The 23954-nt window shown below is 44.3% G+C and overlaps 1 protein-coding gene across 1 annotated transcript in view; it reads left to right on the plus strand.

Annotated features, from left to right (window-relative positions):
• The window catches only part of LOC311433969 (uncharacterized protein), a gene marked incomplete at its 5' end in the record, with an annotated part of 114768 nt that extends 106213 nt beyond the window's left edge, over positions 1-8555 (plus strand). Inside the window, 4 exons of the mRNA XM_084513706.1 lie at positions 1839-2814; positions 3264-3505; positions 5762-5813; positions 8437-8555. The remainder of the gene's footprint in view (positions 1-1838; positions 2815-3263; positions 3506-5761; positions 5814-8436) is intronic.
• Between the last annotated feature and the right edge of the window lie 15399 nt (positions 8556-23954).

The raw sequence follows: 23954 nt of genomic DNA on the forward strand, positions 1-23954 counted from the left end.
CCACAAATCCAAAATACAGTCCTGCCTGCGATTGGATTTCTTTATCTCATTTTTCCCCCAAGATTTTGCAAAGTTAACTAAGGTCACCTGCCAGTTGCTGGTAGATTTTAGCAGGCAGGCAGTTCAGAGTCAGGGATCTTGGAGCAGTAGCGCTCTGCAAGGTGCTGCTAGCAATTATCCCTGGTTCCATTCTGATTTCTCTATGTGACCTGAAACACCCCCAACTGTATCGGAAAAAACATCGGATGCTTGAAAAAAACCTTGCCCGTTAAATGAAACGCCTCTGCGTTTGCATTTTCTTGGTCTAATTTTTACAAATAACTGACCCTTCCAAACTGCTGCTAGTGCTTACAGTGCTGTTATGATCATTTAATCCTTGCCACCTTTCATTTGTAAGATCATATAGCAATGGCAAAGGCGCATACTACGTGGTACCAGCAGTTGGGCTCACCCTCTGTTGCTCGGCCGAGATGCACAACTCCTGTCATGCTGTTCCTCCAGCACCTTGGTATCATCATCTCCCCATCCAGTTAATGCCTGGCGGTTTGCTGACTCGTTCCCAATTTATGGATCCCGGAGCACATTTCTTGAAGAATACAGCAGGGTTGTGAATGGTTGTCAGGAATACTGCAGGGTTTTCTTCTCTGTAAAACACATTGCATCCAGGAGGACGGCAGGGACTAAGGAAGAATTAGCTTCGGCTGACTGGGATGAAGCTGGAATAAGTGTGGGAAGAGCAGAGCGCTTTGCAGAGATCTTCCTTCCTCTGAAACCCAGGGGATGGCAGCTGAAATCTGCAGCTTGTTTTCTCTCCTACCATTAGGTACAAAGAATGGTGGAAAGAGAAAGATTTCTATCAATATTATAGGAACATTTAGTTGTTTATAATAAAAAATGTGTTCTCTGTCTATGTATCATGCTCACCCTACCCTCATTCCTGCCATGACTTCAGTGCCAGTATCTGAAGGACGTAATGGCAAAAAGTCTTCCAGTTGTCTTCACGTTGTGCCTGGGCTTGGACGATTTTCACAACTTTCTAACTTTTCAAGCTTTTTTTTTTTCTTTTTTTTTTCTTTTTCTTTTCTTCCCTGCTCTTTAAAAATTAAATATCCCAGCCTGTTTGGGCTATGGCAGGTTAAGCTGGTTGCCCCAAGCAAGTCCTCCCAGTCTGCCCTTCACTGTCCAGCCCTGTGCACGGTGCTCTTCTTTCCTGGCTCCTGGGGCAGCTGGAGGTTTTTTGTTTTAATTTCTCGAATGCAGCTGATCAGAATTGCTGTCCATAACCCTTTGCGTGCTGGAGATGGGATGTTACTGTGGGCTGACCAGGGAAAGAGCAATCAGAAAAGAAACCAGCCTAGTAGCTAGCTTCCACGGAGGGAGAAAATGTAACTTTTATCTTGTTTTATTTTGCAATCTGTTGACATTCATTGGTAGCATATATGGAGAGATTGTAGTTCCAGGAACGGTCTCCAACTTTATTTATAAGGGAAATAGCAACAGAGTTGCTCATATTGCCCATAAACAGGCTTCCAGGGCCTTGGACTGATGTCTGTTTGTTCCCTGAACACCATGGCTAAAACAAAAATGAAAGTCTCAGGTGGCAGCCAGCTGATGGCTTAGTCTCACTGGCTGTGTGGGGATGGGGACAGCATGAGAGGGCACAGAGCAGTGCTCTGGGCCTGTGCCTGCTATTTATTCCCTGTGATCATCCCAAAGCAATGCCCCTACCTGAGCCGTGCTTCTCCATGCCTCCATTTCCCTGTGTGCAAAAAGTTAGCCATGATCCCGACTCTTTTTTTTTAGAGACTCTTTTTTTTTTTTTTTTTTTTTGGAAATAGTTTTGACCCCTGCTGCTGAAAAGAGCCAGACACTTCTTCGTGATTGACCCAGGTGCCTGGGATGAAAGCAGGCTGCCTCCGAGGACCAGGCTGCCTTCTTCGGGGCGCGGAGAGCTGGTGTTGCTGGAGGTGCGTGACTGTCTGACGTGTTTACATCCTGGACTGCTGAAGTAATATCTGTAGGCCATCACTTTGGCTTGAAAATTGATTTTATTAGGTGAAAATGAACTGAAGAAATGAACTGCAAGCCCCATTGCTGCGCTTACTAAGTGCGTTATCCAGCCTTATGTGCCCGGACGTAATGAATACACAGAGACCACCTACTTTGAACACTCCTCTGATTTTTCCAGTTTCTTTAAAGTCTAATAATATTGGCGATGCAGGATGAAAGCAATTGTGAAAAGTGAAAAAGTCCTTGTTTGCCTATCCTGTCATCTGGGGTCTGTTTCACTGAAGCTGAAAATGAAGGTAACTTGCCTTAATGCAGCAGGACAGCTTTTAGTCTAATTGAACCATGCATCGGCAAGAACCCAGTATTGAGCCTTCAGTCTCGGGTTAATCCCTTTTATTGGCTTGGGTGCAGGTTATCATCCCTTCTTATCAAACAAGGACCCCTTTCTTCTCGCTCAGGATCAGGACTAAAAGCCAGTTGAGAAAGAGCTGACAAATTCAAAGCGGTAAGCCTCCCCCCGCTCCGAAACTGCCCCGCGCACCCACGAGGCACTCTGCGGCACACACACGCTTCAGCTGCAAGGCTCGGGCGTGTTTTTGTTGCTGGGAAGCTCCCTCCCTCTCTTCCTCCCCTTTCAGCCGTGATTTTTGTAGCAGCAGCTTCAAAGTGCACGGACGTGGTTCAATTGTTTTGCCCAGCGTTCGCCGATCAGCATGGCAGATTAAATTTATGGGCAGTTGACCAGCGCTTAGTGTTTGAACACCTGCTTCAACCTCCTCGTCTGGCACAGCTCTGTGAGCAGAGGTATGTCAAAGTCACCGATAGCGAGAGCATGGTGCAACTTGGTAATGTTTTCAGAGGAAAATAAAGGTGGCTTTTGGGGGAAAACCAATAAACAGTCCTTTTGTGTGAGGCAGCTGGTCAAGCTCCAGCATTGCAATTGTCCTTTCCGACCTTAAACTCCAGAAATCTACTTAAATCACCCTGACCAAAAATCCCCTGTGTTTGCTAGGGAACAGTTTTACCATGATTATAGGTCACATCACAGAGAAATGAATAAAAGGATATACTCTGCGTATTTTCAACGCAGGCAAAGATTTTTAAATGAATTAACATGAAATCTTCCACAAAGGCTATTCTGTATGTACCTCTAATTTATTCTGTGCTACTTTTTGAGTGTCACTTATTCCAACAGTGTATTCTTTAAATACAGTAGAACTACCAAAAAATCCCCCTTTTTCCTTCATCCTCAGTGCCTGCCTTGCCCTTTTGAAACAGCTTCTACAATGAGAGCAATATCTTAACAGGTTTTATAACAAGGAGGAGAAGAGGAGGAAAAATCAGCCTTATTAAAGGTCAGAGCAGCCTAATAGGAGATACAATAAATGAAGATCTTTAGGAAGGCCTGAGACCGTCATGCTTCCGCAGCAGGGTTCGTCCCCCTTTCCTCTGGGACATCTGGTCTGTGACTCCCCGAAACGGGATACTGAGCGAGGTGAGCCCTGGCTCTGATCCGGTTCGGTGCTTCAGTTCCCCCTTGCACCCTCCAAGCTCCAGCAGTCAGCAGCAATTTGAGGTGTGTGAGAAGCGTGTGACCCAGCAAAATTTTGATGCCTCTGAAAGAATCCGCTCCTTTGTCTGCTTCTGGGAGGTTTGGCCAAATTCTCCCCCTCGTCGCTTGCATCCCCTTCATCACTCTTTCCCTGCAGGCGCTCTAAAAGAAAAGCTTGCAATATCTTAAAAAACTTCCTTTCCCTCCATATTGTTCTTTGGCGAAAGCATGGTGAAGCTGGGATCTTTTTTTTTGTTGTTTTTGTTTTTTTGTTGTTGTTTTTTTTTTTTTCATACAAAACAGCACAATGCCTGCTGGCCTGGGTATCCGAAATATGGTTTTATTGTTGTGGAAAGGCCTTAATGAGGAAGAAAAAAACCCTATTTAATAAAGTGCATCAAGTGCCCTTGGGAAAAATTAGCACACAATGACTTCTTGTGCTGCCAATTGAAACAACAGATTGGTGTAGTGATAGGCTTTACAGGAAATATTAAAAAAGCACAGATGGCTCAAGTTTACATGTTTACAGTGGAGTTGGAACAGCAGCTAAAACCTTCCAGTGTAGTATAATTTACTAGAAGGTCATAGACCTAGTGGTTAAGAATGAACCTGAAGACTATTGTAAACACACTATTAGGGTTTGTAGAGGTCTAATCCCAGCATTTTTCATTCTTTTCTGCAATATTAGAAGCAACTGGCTGCAGTGTTAGTGAAAAGAGATACTTCAAGCATGGAAAAATGTGACATTCCACTGGCACTTGTGGGGCTGAGCTGTTGCAGGAGCTGGAAGAGGGTTATGCAATTGCTACTGTTACTATGTAATTAGAAGCTCCTTGGCACTAGTCGGCGATTCAGCTCACAATGTGATTAAAAAAAAAAACAACAAAAAAAAAAACGTACTGAAAATGTAGCTAGAAACCAGCTGCTTCAGCAATTCCGGGAGGATGGGCTGTGCCCTTAGGAGCCGTGGTTCGCAGCTCTCGAGGACGGCTGGCCAGAGGAGGAGAGACCCCTGGGCTCCGGGGCAAGTCCTCGCTCTGCCAGAGCTTCCTATAAGGCCCAGGCCAAGCTGGTGAGGATCTTCCCCTATTTAGGTGCCTAGATGAAATGCTAGAGCCCTTTCTTTATTTTAAAGTTTGCTGCATCTGCAGTGGGATCTAGTAGAAATGCGGCCACAGCAGGTAGCAGGGCTCTCGGCAGGGATGCCTTGAGCATCCCAGGCATATTTTTCATCATCTGTTGCCTCTTTTGCTCGTTCTCTTTGTTCAGACTGTCAGCAGTTCAGGACAGGGATTGTAACATCCACAATCCAGGCAGGAAATGGGTTTTAGGAAGGCCTGTTACAGTTTGTAGTGTAACAGGTAAAATAAACAGTAAAATAAATAGCGAAAAGGTAATAAAATAGGGTCACCAAATGCATGGGTGAGCCCTTGCTAGCAGAGGACCAACTGCCTTTGATGACAGGTGTCCTTCAAGCATTTGATTGACACGGTTTGTTCCCTACAGAGATCAGCAACCTGGGATAATCAAGCATCTCCTTTCCTCAATGACAATTTAATGTGGAACCACGTTCTGCCTCCCCTGCTGTTTGAGCTATTTGGTTTAGGTAAAACAATAGCTAGCCTGTGGAAATAGGACGAGCAGCTAGTCTGGCCTAGACACCGAATGTAAATCGGAATTGTAGAAAGCTCTAAACAAACACACAACAAAATCTAGCTCGTATTTCCCTTCTCAACCAGTTTTCAAAGCCCTATGCAAAGCAGTTCTGCATTGTTATCGCCTTCCGCCAGATGGACAGACTGAGATACAAAGAGATGAAGTGATTTGCTAGAAGAGTGAGAAAGTTCAGACTCAAAAACAGGTTTCTTGATTTCCCAGTCAAATGTTCTGTCCTTTGGACCACAACCACTGGGTTGCAATCAGCAGAGTGCTTATCTGGCATATTTAAATGTCACCAATTTGAAAAAAGACATAATTCTATTTGCTGTCAGCCCAGGAGCAGCTGTTTTTTTTTTTTTTTTTTTCCCTTGCACATGTACATGCAAATTTGAACAGGGTTATTTTCATTTAACAAGCTCCTGTAATATCACTGCAATCACTTGATAGTTAAGTCATGTTAAATTAAAACTGGCTGCTGCTGCCATGTCATCAAATCAACAATACAATAGGTACATTATTAACTGAATATTTACTTTGCAGGCAATTATCTTCCTCATCATAAAGTTGACTTCACTTGGGAATGTTAAAACAGGTGAGTTGAAGCTGGAGTTCTCAGCTAATCTGGTGCTGATCTAGATGGCAATATCTCCCTGTGAATTTTACCAAATGAAACCTGCATGACTCACCGTACAAAAATCCCAACCAATAACATGAGCTCATTAAACACAAATCAATTACCATAGCGACTGAAACCACAACATGTCAGGGAGTACTTCAAAAACCAGGAAATTTGGGTGAAAGTGCCCACCATGTGCAGCTTTTCAGGCAGAGCTCCTTATTGGAGGTAGTAAAGGGCTAGAGCAGATGGTGAGGGTTGTTCCAGGACAGGTGAGTGTGGCAAGCCTCTGACAAACTAACATTTTATTTACTAGGCAATCTCTTCCCTCACCTTGTAGCAGAAATCTTTTCAGGAGTCAGAAGCCTGGTTGCGAATCTTGCAATTGAACATCTGGTGGTATTTTACATCTCTCATTTCTCTGCTGGAGATGGTGCATACCTGATATATACCACATCAGAGTCTGAAAACACTTGTGTCTGTGTGCAAGAGAGAGAAGTGGAGTATAACACATGGTTGCCCTTTCCTGGGTCAGAAGGAGAAAGGAGTCCAGTTGCCTCAAGCTAAGGTCAAGAACCAAGCACTGATCGTTAGTTCTCTTCATTCAGCAAGTCTGTGCTGATGCTGAACACAAAAGTGAGACCATAGGGTTGAGCTCAGCGCCGCTTTGGCCTCGTGCAGCCTTTCTGTGCCTGCTCTCAGCTTGTTCTGGGAATTCTGCCAACCAAAATTCCCCGCTCACTGTGTGAGTAGCTTTTCAAACATCTCAGCCTAATCTGGGGGTGTACTATGCCACCATTTCAATTAACAATCTTCTATGAATCCGAAGTTCAGGAGGCATTTCAAGTTGAGTATCTCGCAGTTGAACAGGTTTTCTCTGTGGATGCCCGTGTCCCAGTTGTGAGAATTGCAGGGCGTGCACTGGAGAATGTCCCAGACTGGAGCTCTGAACATCTTCTGGGTCCTAGGGTCAGCATCATCACCCTGGCAAATTTGGTGACTTTGCTTTGCACATCAATTGAATGCTACAGAGCATCAGGAGCTTCAGCTAATCTGCATGGGATTTATTTGGTTTATACTTGTGGGTGTATGCAAGAGGAGAGAGAAACAGGCTGAAGATCTGTGATTCTCCTACTCACTTCTGACCTGGGAAGAGGAAGCTTTAATACCAAATTCACATTGTGATGTCCCACGTGAGGCAGCGTGCCTCACCGGGGTCTGGTTGTGTCTCAGGGACATGCCTCCCAAGTAGTTTGGGCTCACTTAACAATGATTAGTGTTCACAGCATGTTGTAGGGCTGAGAACTTCCCCACTGGTGAAAGCAGTCCTAATGACCATGAGGGAAGGAACAGGGAGAAAATTTCTGTTCTCTACTGCAGCAAATGACGTTTTCTACTAATTGCAGTGGGATCCAGACTGGCTCATGCTGTGGCTCTACTGCTTCATCCACTGAAGTTACACGTGCAGTGCACACATGCATATAGAAATGTATACACGCACAGTTATGCAAGTTCAAAATCCTCTTTTGCCAGTTAGCAGTAGCTTTGGTTTCTAAAAAGAAGTGTGCTGTATGGGACCCCAACAGTCTCTAGGTACGTGTGTTTGTATGGGCCGGGGCTCCACGTGATGCGAGTCAGTGCTAGCTGTTAAATTCAGGGATGAATGGGAGCTGAGGGGCACTGCTGCTATTCATAGCACAAGCCCTTCTGTGTTTTAGGTTTTCATAAGAACCTAAAATAAATTACAGTAAAAAAAACAACGTTAAAGCTGTTCAGCTAAGGGACTTCTTAGGCAGCAAATACCAGTGTTAAAAGTGCTTTAATTTCTGAGAAGAAAGCGTAACAGGAATCGCTGATCTAGAACTGAGCTTGACAACTTCAAATGAGTATGTTGTTAAATTATAATGTTAGCTGGAGGCAGATGTAGCAAACCACCAAAGCAAGGAGTGGATTTGCCTTGTGAAATGGTCCCTTCTTCAAGAATGAATGATTTTTGGGGGAAGGGGGGGGGGATATTCTCAAACCAGACATGAGTTAGTGGATTTTGTGTAGAAAAACTGGCCTGCATTAAACAAAAGCTCAGGACCAAATGATCTAAACCATCTCTTCTAGATCTTAAGTGTGTGTAAATATATTCCTATATTTACATAAACCCTGGCACAACGACTTCTTGAACTCAGCTGTGTCTTTGTGGTGCAATAATTATTAAGTGAAAGTTTTTCTCCATGCATAAGAATGCAAAAAATCTCTTCATATTAGCTGTAGGTATGAATTCAAAATGAGGCCGATAACCTGCTTTAAACTACTGGTGAACAATCTCTTTCAGGAATAAAACTTACCTTAATTCAACCTAGCCTAATTTTCAAAGTGAAAGAATTAAAATCTGTCTGAGGTCACAAACTCAGGAGGAGTCTGTTTTCACAGGGTTTTAGCAGAGCTGAACAACCTGTGGTAATTCAAATTAATCCCCCGAGTGTCCCCGTGTAGACAAGCCCGTGGTTCTGATGCTCCTCTTGTGCGTTTCACAGTCTCTACACCGAAGCTAATATTTTCCTCATCTCTTTTGGGTGATGCTAAAACTCTGTCCTTTATCTCGTAGATGACTGTTATGGTAAATGCAGAATGCGTTAAATTGGATGCCTCACAGTTTGGATGAAATTTGTTACTTCAGGGCTTAACATTTCATCTTGGCTTATGATTCGGAGGATGAACGCTGATAGGATGTTGTCTTCATTCTCCAGGAATGCCAAAGAGGTAAAAACGGTGTCTTATTGAACAGAGTTTAGACCACACACAAGTTGTTGGTCTTGCTGTATATATTTTATATATCTGTATATATTTTATATATCTGTATATATTTAGAGAAAGATGAAATTGCAGGAAGAGTACTGACCAAATAAGTAAGGCTTTTCTACTGCGGCTTAAAGTTCAAATTCTCTTTCTGTCATATAATTCGCGTGTGAAGTAAAAGATGATAATCTTGCCCCAAACCTGTTAAAAGTAAGGAGAAATTGTCAGCCACAATCGTTTTGGACAGAGATCGTCTCTCACAGTGTGCCTGCACAATATGTACAAAAATGAGAGTATATAAAGAGAGGCTCACACCGTTTGTGGCTCTTAGTACTTGAGACTTCTGAGAATCTGTCTAAAAATCTGGAAGAATAATTGCATTGTGTCAGGAAGGGAGAAGACTTTTGGTTTCCCTTCTATTCAGCTGAGCCAAAGGCCTCACGGGGGGGGACAGAATTGTCCCCGTGGCCATCGGTGGCTGCCGCTGGTGGGCTCGGACACCTCCAACCTTCCGCGTGGTTTCTCAAGGAGTTACGTGCCTTCAGCTTTCAGGTGCTGTTCTTACACTCACGTTTCATGTGTAGACGTTGAAATGTCACCTTGAATGCTAGATCATCAGAAAATGTCATCTGTTTTTCTGCCCCTGGTTTGGACTGCGATATATTACCTCACTAGATTAAATTTCAGTGCTTTCTTTAGAAGAAGTCATGTTAACTTGCCTCAAGGGACTGGAAAATTCAAGAATAAAAATCTGCCAAGACTGTTTAATGCAAAGACACCATCTGTGGCTCAGGAAATTCACAAATCACAAATCCACAGATGTTGGGAGAGTATTCTGGCTAGATATCACCGTATGTGTGCTCTGACTATTTTGCTGTTCTCTAGGTGCCTGTTAGTGGCAGGGGCCAGAGTCAGGGGTTAGATGGGCTCCTGCTTGGGCTTGCGACACTGTTCTTATGCTGAAATCAGCTGCAGCAGACTCGAATTTGAGCGGACATTCCTGGTACCCTGTGTGCCTGTAAGTGCTTGTATATAGATGGTGGTGATGGTGTTGCAGTCGTCATTTTTACTTTTATGATCTCCCCCTACAGTCCCCGCCGAGGTCTGTACCAGGTGCTGTACAAGTCTCTGCAACAACGGGCTTTTAGCCAAAGGGTGGTGTTTTCAACCTCATTTGAAGATCTGAGAAGTGCTTGCGCCACTAAATCCCTGAGACCTGCATAAATCGATCCCAAGACTCAAGGCAGATGTAGAGCAGGTAAAAGAAATGGGGACCGAAGTGAAAGGATTTGTCCACTGTCACAGAGCAGTTCTTGGCACAGCTAGGCATGGAATTCAAGTTCCTTTAGCCTTAACGTGCTGTCCTGTGCACTGTGCAGTTAGTTCCTCCCCTCACATCTACCTCTTCACAAAAACGTTACTGTAAAACAAAAACATTTTAAAGCTTTGATTCAAATATTTCCCCTCTGCGAACACCAGTTGATGAATCAGAACAGTAAGCTGTCATTTCCAACCCTAAATCCTACATGTTCTGGCAGTTCCTCTGTGAAAGACAATAGCTTAGGACATGTAGTTGCAGTGATTTCCGTTCTTGACCACTTTTCATCTCTTTGGTGATCAGAGATGCTCTCTTTAACCCTAGCTGAGCCTCTGAATATTCCCTCTTCTTTATAGCAGCGCTCACTGCTTTCTCATGCTTCTTTGAAGGCATGATTGAGTTAAATCACCTATAAATCCTACTCAACACAGTATCTGTTTCAAGGTAGTGAAATATACATTTCACAGCATCATTCTGAATCATTAGCTGGTGCTGGGAGAGAGGAAGTATTTCAATCAAAGCTTACAAGCATTTTGTCTTACATTAGCTTTTTGACAAGACCCCAAGGGGCTGACTTTTGTCTTGCTAGTGTCAGATGCATCACACGGTACTCAGAAGTTAGGATGAAAAATTCTCTCCTAGGATTGATCAGAAATCACAGATGCAATGGGATAGCTGGAATTGGAGACGTTGAGCACAGGTAAGTAGCGGCCAGCTGTATCGCTCTAGGGAAGACGATCCTAGTCCAAGTACATTGACCATATATAGTAGAAATAGACTGGGGTTCTATTAATAATTTGTGACTGGCTCTCGGCTGTATTATGATGGAAAGTGTATTTTGTAAAAGCATGTTACCTGTATTACTACTATTACTTTACAAATAATTTAAAGCTATTTAATAGTCTGCTTTGAGCATCTGAATAACAATAGGGAATGTGTTTTCCTGGGTGATTCTGCTATGAAGGCAGTAACTCCTCTTTGAAATCAAGCATATTTAAAACAGAATGATAATTTGTAAAGATATAATCAGAGGCTTTGCCAACAAATCCTCGTTGCTAGATGTAGGGTTTTTCAGGTCAAGACCTTTTTTCCTGTACAGTGCTGAGCCCTCTGGTGGTGTTCAGCAAACAACAAATGCAGTGTGGACCCTGTAGGACTCAGCCAAATTCACCTCGGGTGTAATGGCCTATGCAGGATGCACCGGGGTTGAACTGACCCCCTAAGAGAGAAGTGAAGAACTAGCTGCCTCCTGTAGCTGACAGCACCTGGCTGTGCTATTGCTACTCAGAGAGTAGCTTGGGTGTAGGAGAGCGTGGTGAGGGACAGAAGACAGACCTGTTGTTCACCTTCTCCTAATATTGGTCCTTGTTTGGTATTTTTGTTTTTTTTTAATGTATTTTTGGAAAGCTTCACAGCTGTCACGCGGGTGTCATGTAGTTGGTCCAGCATTGCTTCTTACCCCTGAGAATTGGATCTGCTGCCATCGCTTCCCTGTGTCTCAGCGTGAGCAAAGCCACCCTTCTTCCTGTCAGATACAGCGAAACAATCCTTACCTGGTCCTGGCTGGGGACACTTTCCTGCCTCTCTTTCTTTCTTATGGCACACGGCTGCTTTCAGATGACTGCAGTGGATCAGCACGTACAAGTACCGGTGTGTCAGCGTACAGCGGAGTCTCTGCATGCTGCTGCTCATAGCCTTGTTTGTTTGTGATGGAGATAAGTGAAGGCTGAAAACGGGGAAACAATAGGCAGGGGAATGCTGATGAGAGATGATAAAGAGTTACATTAACACTTCTTGCACACAGCTTTATGTTGAGTTTGCAAATTTGGAAACTTGACTGCTGGTAATATTGGATACTTCTGTCAAACGAGGGCAGGGCGATTTATCTTAACAGGCCTGCCTTGTGTAATCGCCTCCAGGAAAGGAAAGGCAGTAATCTGTGCTACCTACAGTAGTGCAGAGCAGCAGCCAGCGCGGTGGGGTCTGGGCCCTGCACGGGCTTTCTGCAGCGCCTAGAGCTTCCCCATTTATTTATTAGCAACTGTCAGTAAAATCTCTGTCTTCTCCGTGCCATGCCTGAATGTAGTTATTAAGAACTGGGATTATGTGCCAGGCAAGCTGTTGATGTAAGACACCTCTGTGCACCTGTCCACTTAGGAGGCTGATCTTATATCGGTCTTAACTTCAGGAAGTGGCTGTTCCTAATAATTTATTGAGTGCTGACAGCCTGTTCTTTTCTGTCCAGAATACCTCCTCCCTGTGAAGGCTGCATACTGAGTAAGGCAGACAGTGCCCTATAAATCACGATCAAATGCAGCCATGCTGCAGTGATTCAATATGTGATTCATTTAAGATTGGAGGGGAGGAGGAGAGATGGGAAAAGATGGGATAAAAGCACTTTCCTGAAGAATGCTAAGTGGAGATCACAGATTATTTTCAATTAGATTTGCTGGCATGCAGCTTTTGCAAGCAGGCAGGAACTGGTAGTCATGTGAACCGTCTGCTTTATTCACGGGAGCAGTGCTTAGATGTCCTTCTCGAGAGCTACTTAAAAAGCAGTTCTATTTATCTGCAAAGGAAAAAAACATTATAACGTTGCTCTGCTTTTCAGCCCTTAGGTTATGTCTATTTTCACCAAGGTCTTGCTAAGCATTTGTTCTTGAATCAAAAGGCATTTTCGATTGATGAGAGCAATTAAACAATTTGGAGGTGGCTGCCTGTGTTAGGTCTGGCTCGAAGGATTTTGGTGTCTCTCAGAAATTCTATACTGAGAGGTTTCTGATGTGTGTCAAAGAACTCAATTTAAACTCCGGTTGTGGGGCAGGGTGTGTGTGTGTGTGTGTAATGACACAGGGGAGGAAGTCTGTCTTTCAGCCGCGCTGTCTGAAGAGGTGTTCAGAAGACTCCGCAGCTTTTGTCAGCCTCGCTTTCTTGTGCGAATGACTTCAGAGTTCAAAGAGCCTGCTGCACAGACCTACCTCTGAGATAGCGGTCCCCCTCGGGGGCAGCAGCCAGCAGCCTTTGTGGATGATGACTGACTGCCTCTCCTGGCTGGCGTGGCAGGAGTCAGTGGGACAGCTGGGAAAGTACCTGCGAGGCAGAAGGAAGGCAAGGTTTGTGGTTTGAACCCAAGGCGTGTCCTGGGAAGACTTGAACCCTGTCGTGCCCAGCTCTGGACAGACATGGAAGCAAGGTACAAAATGAGCAAAGAGCAGGGCCCTCCGGTGTGGCAAGCTGTTTGCCCAGAGGGCAGAGGGTTTCCTAGGGGGTCTCTGTTGCACTCTGTGCTGGCATAGGCACTGGAGGTAAAGTTTTAAAGCATCTGCATGCCTTGGGAGGCTGTAGGTGACTGATGTGATAGCTAAAACCAGGCAGCTGAAGCTCCACACACATCTCGCTTTTCCATGGGCTGCAGACAATCCCGTCCTGTCAGCTGTGCCTACGAGAGCATTGCAGATGTGCTGAATGTCTGGGCTGGTGGGAGACAGGGCCCAGTTAGCTCCTGCCTGGGCAGCCTCGTGGCCCTGAAACCAGCAGGGCGTGAGGAAGTGCAGTGCTGCAGCCCCGGGGCTGTGGCCCAGCTCCCTTTCTAGACCTCGAGTCGAGGAGATCCAAGCTGCTTTCGGCCTGCGGGGGTGCCTTGCAGGTGGTCTCCTCAGGGTGCCCATATGGACAAATGCCGCTTCCCCACGAGCTCTGTGCAGGTGCAGCCGTGCTTCTCCTTGGGTCACGACAACCTGTGAAGTGGATCTTTCTACCACCGCGCTTCAGGAACCTTCCCGGAGGTCCTGGGTTGCTTTTGGATGAGACCAGGCCACGAGAAGTGCAGATGACAAGCCCCAAATGCTGACAGGCAATCTGTTCATCGGTTGGGTTTAAGGCCGGGATAGATCTTAACAGTGTTCTCCACAGACCCTCTTGTATTGCTCCACAGCATTTGCTAACGTAATGGGAGCCTCAGGCTGGTCTTACAGGCGGCTCACAGGTGCAGTGTGTGGACCCTGATGCCTAGGGTACTTTTCAAAATGTGATCTATTCCCAGATGTATTCCAAACCAACATAAATCGTATTTTGTGGTGGTTTCTCAGCTCACCAAACTGCAGCGGCATCACTTGGGCTTGCAGAGGTATAAACAGGGTGAGGTGAAGCTCAGCTGGTATCAGGGAGGTGGCCAGGTGGGATTTGGGGGATCCAGGACACCACCTGACAGGGGAGATGTCAGCATGCCAGCCCCGTGCCGTGACCCCAGCTCGGGCTGGCAGGTTCATCTCTCCTCAAGAGGGCAGCAAGGCTTTAGGGAGGGCACCTGGACCGTGAACCTGCAGCCCCTGAAGAGAACTGGGGTTATTTTAGCAAGAGGCTTTCACAAACAGATGGATGTCCAGCAGATGCCACAGGTTCATGTCAGGATCATCTCTGGCGTCTAGGTAGCTCACATTAATCTATCTTTATACCATTTTTAAACCAAGCTTCACTGCAGCAATAACTGGAGTTTGTGCAAAATGTGTTGGCTGCCTGTACAGCTGGGTGGACAGGAGTCCCTAATACAAAGGCGTCCCAAGATTTTCAGCAAGGGAGAAGTCTCCTTTAAATTCAGGGCACCAAGAGCGACGTAGAAATGGGTAGTTTTCATCTGTGAGTCACCAGCACATGTCAGCTTGGGTTCCTCTCCCATTTCCAAAAGCTTCCTGGTACTGAATCCTACCAGCTCGTCGCATGCTGCTGCACCCCAGCGAAAGGTGAGGCGCTGCTCGTATTGTTCACCCAGACACACAACACGGCGTGCATCGACATATCCCAAACGGCGAGCGGCAGCCGAGTGAATTCCCAGCGCTCAATATACTTGTCAATGCACATTTATTCGCACCAGGCTTGGAACTTAGGGTTTAATTAGGATTTATTAGAGGGTACATGATACTCTGAACAGAAAATACGATCTAAACTGATGAGGGTTTTGTTTAAACACACACTCGCACACACACGTTTGAATGTCAGGCTCTCATTCAAGTTCTTGTCCTCCAATATTGTTATCTTTTCTACTGAATCAGAGAAAAGAATGGGTTGGTTTTCTTTTCCTTAGTCAAAGTGTATTTTAAACAAAATAATTGGAGTGCTGCTAGTTTTGTGCCTCAAGGCGATGACTGTCAGAAAAACAGTCTCAAGATATCTTTTCTTTTTTTTTTTTTTGGTCTTTTTGAAGAACATGCTGGGCAGTGAGACAGATGGAGCAGCCCATCCATAACTGTGAGCACGGGGCAGCCGGTGCTGCGGGGTGCTGCTGGTGTTGGTACCACCCAGATGCCTGGGTAAGTCAGAGGTAGCCCTGGACACCCTTGTGCAGTGAGGTCCCTGCGTGGACACGAGGTGGGGCATGTTTGGAAACACGTCGTGCTTTTGGCCTTTTGCACAGCCATTCCTTACCCGTGGTGTGGTTGTGCCAGCTCAAGCCAGCCCCTTCCCATGTGTGCTCTGCATGTGGGAACAGGAGGGGAGATGGCTGGGGGTGGGAGAAGGGGTGGATCAGTGACAGAGGCTACTGCGACACGTCCTGATCAAGAGAAATACTTCACCTGGGCAAGGAGAGGAAAAGAGGGAGCTGGCTATATCTCTGCTAATAAATTAAACAATGTGCAGGAATGTTCCTGGGCCGGGAGCGTGACTGCCCGCCCTGGTGAACTGTTCGAACAGTCCCTGGCGAGGCTTTGGCATGTGCCAACCAGCGCTGCCCCGGGTAGTTTTCGAGTACGGTTTGGCAGCAGGCGAGTTCCTGGGACCATCCTCAGTCGGCTGGTTGCATGCAGCCTCCCTGTTTTGAAGGCGAAGGGTGTTTACTGGCGGAGGCTCAGCCCGCTCCGTGCCAGCTGGCCTCCGTGCCCAGGAATGTTCCCAGGCACACTTAATTTACTTGTAGAGATGTTAACAGTTAGCATCTCTCCCCGCATCTCACATCGCCGTGCTAGACTAGGACTGTGCTGCTTGTCCACAAGCTTTTTTTCAGTGGTGCCTCCTGCCATGCAGGGCGTTGGGTCTCGTGCTGCATGTGCGTGAAACCCCATCAAGGTGTCTTCTTCCCTGGGAAGTCCAACACCGGCCACAGCTCCGTTCGAGATAGGGCTCCAAATAACACTGCTTTCGGGACTGACCTCCCCCCTGTTGGTGGTTCCTTTCAGTTCATCATCCGTCTAGCTTGCCCTGCCACTTTTTCTTATTTACTTCTCATTAAAGTTGCATTCGCTTTGGCATTGTTGCTTTCTAAAGGAGGAATCCCAACTCAAACGTGGAAAACTCTCACTGATTCTACAGGCAGAGGATTTTGCTGCAATTTCCTACGTCTATGAACGCTCTGTATTACCGGTTGTTTTATTTTAGATGTATGTCTTGTATTCTTATTACTTATTTTCTTCCCGTATTTCTCAGACTTTTTAAGTCCCATTGCATTATTCTCTTATTTCTTTGCTCTTTACAGTTCTTTTCCTCCACGCATCTCCAATCCATTTCATTACGTAAGAAGCCTTTGGCATATTCATGATATAGTTACTGAAAATGTATTTTCAGTCATTCTTTAGGTCAACACTGATCACAGAAAACAACAGGTCAATTGGGAAAACATAATTTTCGCATGGCAATATCTGCTTTTGAACTGGTACAGTGAACAATATGCTAGGGTGCCTAGAAGTGTATGATTTCTTCATTAATGATCTGGAAGAGAATAGAATATATTTTGGGATTGGCACACGCTTTATATTCACAGACCAAAAAGATTAGTTCATGCTTCAGTGATATTCCAGCAGATTTATGAGAGCTGTTACTTATAGCTGAGATAGTCACCAGATTTTATGATGAGAGCAGTGGTGTGTATTCTTTATTAGGTGTCCATACCCCGTCTTTGTTGGAGATTTCTGTCTCTAAGCCAAGACAAGCAAGGTATTTTGGTTCATTATAGTTTAATTGTTGTTTTGAGAGTTTTGTTGTTTATTTTTGAAACCTGTATAATGATGTCACGGGTGGATAATGCTGGGGGTAGCCACTTCCCAAAAATGCTGAGAGAGAAGACTTATGCTAAAGGTTATTAGCTTTGTTCTGTATTTTTAGCTAAGAATTCCAGCAGTTGCTCTTTGAGAAAGTACTGATTTCTGTCATGTCGTCCCTGCAAATAAATCTGGCTTTAATACTTAATCTTACTATTTCATCACATGTGTTTATACTCAGTCACTCAAATGCTTTCCGTGGCTCTCTTCTCACTTTCAGTGCAAACAGGCATATTTCAAGAAATCTGCATTGTTTTACCTGGGGGGTTCTCCGAGATTGTACTGACTGGTGTGTTTCCTTGTAAAAGATTATATTCATTGAAGCTTTTGGCTCTTACTATGAGAGAAAAGAAAAACAGTTTATAGACTTCTCTGAGGGGCATGAAAGAGCTGAAGCCAGTGAACTATTTTTTATTAAAAAATAAGCAGCTGTGTGGCATGGTGGCAGCCTCCTTGGACACGGAGCTACCACCTTCTCCTTCCGTAGTCCAAAACTGTCAGGACAGGCATATGTCCATATCCTCCCTCTTGATTTATTCTGCCTAGTTAGAGAATAATCATAAAGCCTGTTATTTGCAGAAGAACAGCTCAGATTGATGTAGGTGACTGGCACATAAGTAACTGATCTGGAGTGATTTTGCAGTAAATAAAGCAGCAAGTAGCCCCCCTGTGTGTCTTCAGTACTATTACTATATTCGTGACAGACCGTGTGTTTGAAGGTAAAGCTGCCTCCTGTTTTTTTCACTGGGAGTTGAACATCTGAAATGCTTTTGGTATTAAAAACTCAGAAAAACAGTTTCACTTGGATAGACAGTAGTTCAGACCAGATGCGTTACCCTTGTTTTAAATTCTGGTGTTGCATATTCCAGCTAGCACGCCATATATCCACTGTGATCCAGTCTCCTAATAGGCTTTGATGGATACATCTCCTCAGTAAAGACAGAAACAGTTGAAAAGCATGGTGTAATGCACGTCTCCCACATCTTCTTAAGAGGTACACTTTATTCTCTTCTGGACCACCAGCTCCACAGCCAAATTAGCCACTGCTAAGAAGAAAAGGCCCATGGCCTGAAGGAAAGTTTTATGGCTTAATGAAACAGTTAGAAAACAAATATTAAGTTCTTAATGAAATAAACGAAAATGAAAAGCACGCAGTAGTCAGTACTTTATGATCCATGAATTCCTTTCTCTTGCCCTGCAGAAAGCACATGTTCTGCAGTAGCTGAGGCGATTCTACTGAAACTACTGGCAAATCTTTTATTCAGCGTAGTGGTGCAGGATCAGGAATTTGGGAAGGAAGCTAGGAACAGAAATGGATGGGACCTGCTGAGACAGAAATCCAGCCTGCTGCTATCATGGGTTCTGCATCATAAAATCACTTCCATAAACTTTTCAAACCGCCATCGCTGATTGTCAGAGTTCTTTGTCCTCACAGCTCCCCTTGGCAGGCTGTTCTGGTGACTCACCTTCTTCTAATCTTTTTGCCCAAATTAATTCATGGCTGTAGATGCCGCTTTGTTCTTGAGCCAATATTCTTCTTTAGTTTGCATGGATCTCCTTTCTGCTGTGCATCCCTCTGACACACATGGTGAGAGCAGCTATGCTCCCCCTGCTTTTGCTTTGGAAGCCATAACAGCCAAAGTTTTCTGGTCTTCAGCCACGGGACAGCACTGTGATTGTACAAGCTCCTTTGTCCTGTCCCTCGTAACATATACTCTACATGTTACAAAGAACAGCAAACAACTAAGGGAATGACAATGTTAGTGCCACTTTGGATACCACCCCCAACAAACTCTGGTGCTGCCAGCAAGTGAGAAATGAACAACGGTGTCCCACCAATATCAAAGCAAACCCATCGGCTGCAGAGTTCTCTAAATGACTTTTGTGTCCAGCTCTAGTATTTTTGGGCAGACCCTGCCATACAGACATCGGGAACTACATTGCTGCTGCACGTGGCTGGGTCACACCGCTGACATAGGGCATAGGGATATGATCTGAGTGGGAACTGTGGGTGGTGGCAACATTTCCATGGTCTCTGTAATTCAATGTCTTCAGTTTTTCATCACTAATCTCACCTTTCTCAGTGTTTTCAAGATAATTATGATTCCTTTATCCATTGAGTTTGTAAAGTCTTCGAGGCACAATTTGCCACTTTCTGTGGGCAAATTCATCACTGAACACAGAAGAATCATGACAGCCAAAGGTTTTTAGACAGAACTGTAACGTGAGTAATTGTCATTAGATGAGCACTTTCAAAGGAGTCCTGTACAAATGATTTCATGGTTTTGCTAGCTAAGTGCCTCTGTACCCAGGTAGGCTCAAATCAAAGTCTTTCGACCTCAGTATGTTTGAGCGAAGCCTTTATTGATGGAAATTTTCATGGAACACATTTTCTCATGGAAATTTAATTTTCTACATTCAAAGCTGTATTTCTTGCAGATGAAGTGAGTGTGCTTGTTCATTGTGAAGATAACAATACAGCCAATGAATTGCATATGCCTGAGTAAGCTCTAAACACACCAACCTAACATGGAATATAAATCTAAATGTCTTGCACATGCTATGCAAATTCAGGAGTCTTCAATAGGGCCCTGTTTCACCAAGGAGCTGATTCCAGAAAAGTCTGAAAAAGCAGTGGAATAACTTTAACATTATTAACCCACATAAAGACTCCTGAATATAGTACAAAATCACTCATGTTGATATTGGCTCCCCCCCGGAAAGAAAAAGAGATCAAAGTTTTTTTTTCCCCTGAAAATATTAGCCTTGAGTTTGTTTTCAGATCTTTAATGTAAAATTGCATTTACTTTCTATGTTTTCAAGACTGAGGCATTATTGTTACTCCAGTTCAGTAGGCCTTTTATAATCAGTTCATATACTCGCATTTATTTAGCGACTTCTGAATGGCAGATGATTTTCCCTACAGAAATGGAGGGTCTTTTTAAACCTGGAAATATCTTCAAGAATTGCACCTTTACGACTATTCATGGACTTGTTTATAAGGTTAGAACCCCATAAAATATTTAGAAGTTGTTTAATTGGTAAGCTAACGCTGAGTTGAAATAAATCACTGAATCTTGATGATTTGTCCATTTTCTCTTCTAGCATATTGTACTTTTTATTGCATTGTAATATCGGGTTATTCAAATAAACAAGAAGAGGAATACTCATTTCAACAAGAGCAGAACTAGAATTGTTATTTGAAAAAAAGAATATCACAATCTTTCAGTGTTACAGTTTCAAAATGGTGCTTGAGTATTCCTGTCAAAGCAGAGAGAATTATACTGTGTCTTAACAGGGTATGTGTTTTAATATCTGCAGGAAAAACAAACAAAAAACAGCCCACAAAGTAACCTCCTGTATCTTCTCTTGAGTTTGTGCTTTGTATCTTTGTTCACCAGGGACCACACTGACTGGGCCTTAGTGCAGCTTTGAGAGATGCATTGCAGCGGACTAATTCACTGCAACTCAGTGCATTTACACTCCCTAGGCAGGCCTTTACATGATGCAAAGGGATGTGAAAAAACCTTTTCAATTTCATTTTTTCTAGCTATACATGTTAACTCCTTTACCTACCAGGACTGGGTGGGAATACCTTTATCTTAAATTGTTGGTGCTGCATCCTGGGTGCATCCTGCTGCCCCTCCTGAGAGCAAACAGCTCGGTCCAAACTTTGGCTCTTTGTTCCTGCCTAAATGAACCAAAACAGCTAACGTGGAGGCAATGACAAGAGCCAGGATGGCTTCTTTCTTTCTTTTAAAATTAAGACCATCTCCTGCAACCATCATGTTAGAAGGGAGGTCTTGGCCTGATCAAGGAATGTGGCACAAAATGAGTTCCTTACACCAGGACATTAATTGCTGTTGAGAATATTTACGAACGGGCTTCTTTGATGAAGTGATTTGTTGGTCCTAAGTAACTGCTTTATCTCATCAAGTCCACAGCACAGGAAATCTAATGAGAAGGTTTGGTCCCAGCAAAGTATGCTTGGGTTGAAGAAAAGAATTGCACTTTGGAAAAAAGAAGTAAGGGAATGCTAAATTAGTAATGGCTTTTGCAGATTGTTTGCAGTTTGATCTTTTTATGCTGTAAAATGATTTTAGTATTTAATTTCTGGAGCTTAATTTGGGCTTTTACTTGGATTATTTTTTTTTTAATAATTTCTTCTGCTTGTTGCTTACAACAAAAGAATAATGTTACAATAGATGGTTTGCATTTGTCTGCCAAAAGCCACATCCGCTGGTGGAGGGTTTTCTGAACGAGTGTTTAAGTGACATTAAGACTGACCACCTTCCTTGAATCTCCAAGAAAATATGCCTTACCTTTCCTAGGCCTTCTGCCCAGGAAGACCATTATGTTTGTATTACCTTGACTTCTTTACAGGCCTGTTCGCATGCTCAAGAGTTGGATAAATGCTCATCTGCTTGGCTGGACTGGAGTCGTACAGCTGTGTCTGCGCTGCTGCAGCTCATGTAAGCGTACCCAAACTCCTTTACATGAAATCTCTTGGGTAGGGACACAGGAACTTTGAGCACAGCACGGATCTGCTAACGTGCGCTGACCTCCACGCTGCATTAGCCATATTTGATGTCCAGCCTGCTAGTTAATGATACGGCAGCAAAAGCTGCGGTCACAGCTTGCAGGTGTTTCCAGTGAGCTCAAAGCAAACGAGGGTACTGGCCAAACCCTCTGGTGTACCCTGTTGCGGGGGGAACAGACCTTACTGGGTCCACAGCAGCAGAGTTACACCTTTGAGGTGGTGCTGGTGAGTGTCACCATGCAGTTGCCTCCTCTCTCACAGGCATCCCTGAATTTCTGCATCCTTGCACTCATTAGATTAGATACCTACACTACAGAAGGGAAGCTGATGGCCAGAGAAATTAAATGATTTGCACTGGGTCAGGACTGGTGGAGCTGCAGACTGAATCCAAGTCTCTTGAAACCATGCCAGTACCTCAACCACAAGGCCACTGTTCTTCATGGCATCTTTTCCTTTGACTCTAGCAGCTTTTGCAGCTGGCTGGCTTTGTACAGAAGATCCAAAGCTCACTGAAGTCGGTGGTAGTCCACTTACCGATTTCTAGTGGACTTTGGATCCAGCCCCATTAGGTGCTTTTTTTCCTATACACTAGGAAGCTCAGTCTTTTAATGCTCCTTTAACACGTCCCCGTCATGTAGTAGGGAAGCTGCTTGAGATTTGGGTGGTTTATTTTACCTCATAAGGACCCACAGCAGCTGTTTGAAAACAGTGATAGAAAACAAGGTTATTGCTCCCATCTCCTCACTGGAAATTTCTGCTCCCTCTGAGCACAGCTATATAAACAGCTGATTTGGCATTTAGCACAAGGGAAGGAATGGAAATGCCTGGCAGGGTGGTGGGAATGAGTTACTGGAGGTGGTGGGGAAGGGACAGCAGCTCCGAGCAGCGCTGGTGCTGGTGGAAGAAGTTGTGCTGGATGCTGAACCCATCGGGTGGATGGCTGCAGCCGATCTGAGGGTATGGGAACTAGCAGATGTGGGTGGGCAGGAATCTCTTCATGCACTAATAAAATGCTGTATTTAGTGTGATCGCTGTTAGTATTTTACAGCTGCATGCGAAGATTTCCTTCAGTTCCCCAGGGTTGCTACTGACTGCCATGTCCCCAAACTCAAAATACGGTGGGTGGGAATTCACTGCTTTTTTGTAATGTTCCCATATTTTCCCTTGTGGGCTCGTGCCCTTTCTTCTCAACAGACTTGTCTCTCTGCTCATGAAGGATTCGATCCTCTTCTTTATGCAATCAGTGCTTAAGCTGCCATTGGCTTCTGGGGTGTGGTTTCGTGAGGTTTTCTTTGTGATGGAGGGAAAAGGCTGAGCAGAGCTAAACGCAAAGCTGACGTGCAGCAAAGCCTACTAAAACTTTAGCCGTTTTTCTGTTGATTTGTTTTGGTCTTTTCATCTTACCCAAAGACCACTAAAACTGTCTTTTAGATGAGGCCATCTACTGCAATCACAATAGTGCTATTATCTTGATTTAAATTAGATTTAAACTAATATACATGGCCTAGAAAGGTTCTCCTAGCAGGTCCTCTGCTTGTTTGCTGATGCTGCTGAGGACCCCAGACTTTGGGTTCTTCCCAGTTTTCATTGGAGTCTTATGTAATTGCTTAAGTCCCTCTGTGGGCACGAGATCTCTGTATAACCAGTGGAAAAAATAGTTACTTCCAGAAAACAATTCAGAACTTAGGTGGGATGAAAGTACCTGCAGTCTTCATGGCCCTGTAGTCATTTTCACTGAGAATAGGGGTAGTTCAGTGCAGGTAAACTCCTAATTTAAGCAGTTTGGTGAAGTGCCTTGAAGTTAGGTGAGATGGATTTGTGGGCTGATGACTAGTGATTTCTCATGGACCTCACTAAACTTTCATGGAGCTGCTTAAATACAGATATATTGTTTAATAAGGAAAAGAGAAACCTGTGGGAAAACAAAGAATATCAATAATCGCAAGTACTTACATCTGGCAATAAAGTTTTTGGAAAAAAAAATCAGTACAGCAGCTTGTTGCCTTTGAAACTTAATGCTATTAAAATGTTCAGCATGAAGTTTCTATTTTTAAAATAGCAGTTGAAAGAAATGCCCAAGATTAATAAGAAACTAAATTGAAACCATGTTGGCTTGTAGGTAACACAGACGAACACCAAGTTAATGGGGAAGCATTCTTGGGGAGAGCTATGCGTGCTCTCCGGTTTGTGCCACTGCTTGTTTGTTTTTTATTTTGTCTTTCTTAGAAAGCAGAAGGGGGTAGAAACACCAGCCTGTTAAATGTTTTATTTCCTTTTTTAGTCTGTTGTTCAGTCCAGTTTATTAAGCTTTCTGAAACAGCAGACTCTGACAAGTTAAGACCTTGTCTACCACCCCAGTACACAGGGAGCTGCTAACACAAACCATTCTCCGGCAGAACTGGACAACAGGCCTGCCCGTGGAAAACTTCGTGTAGCAATTA

The sequence above is a fragment of the Aythya ferina genome (assembly GCF_964211825.1).
Source record: "Aythya ferina genome assembly, chromosome: 3".
Classification (NCBI taxonomy): Eukaryota; Metazoa; Chordata; class Aves; order Anseriformes; family Anatidae; genus Aythya; species Aythya ferina.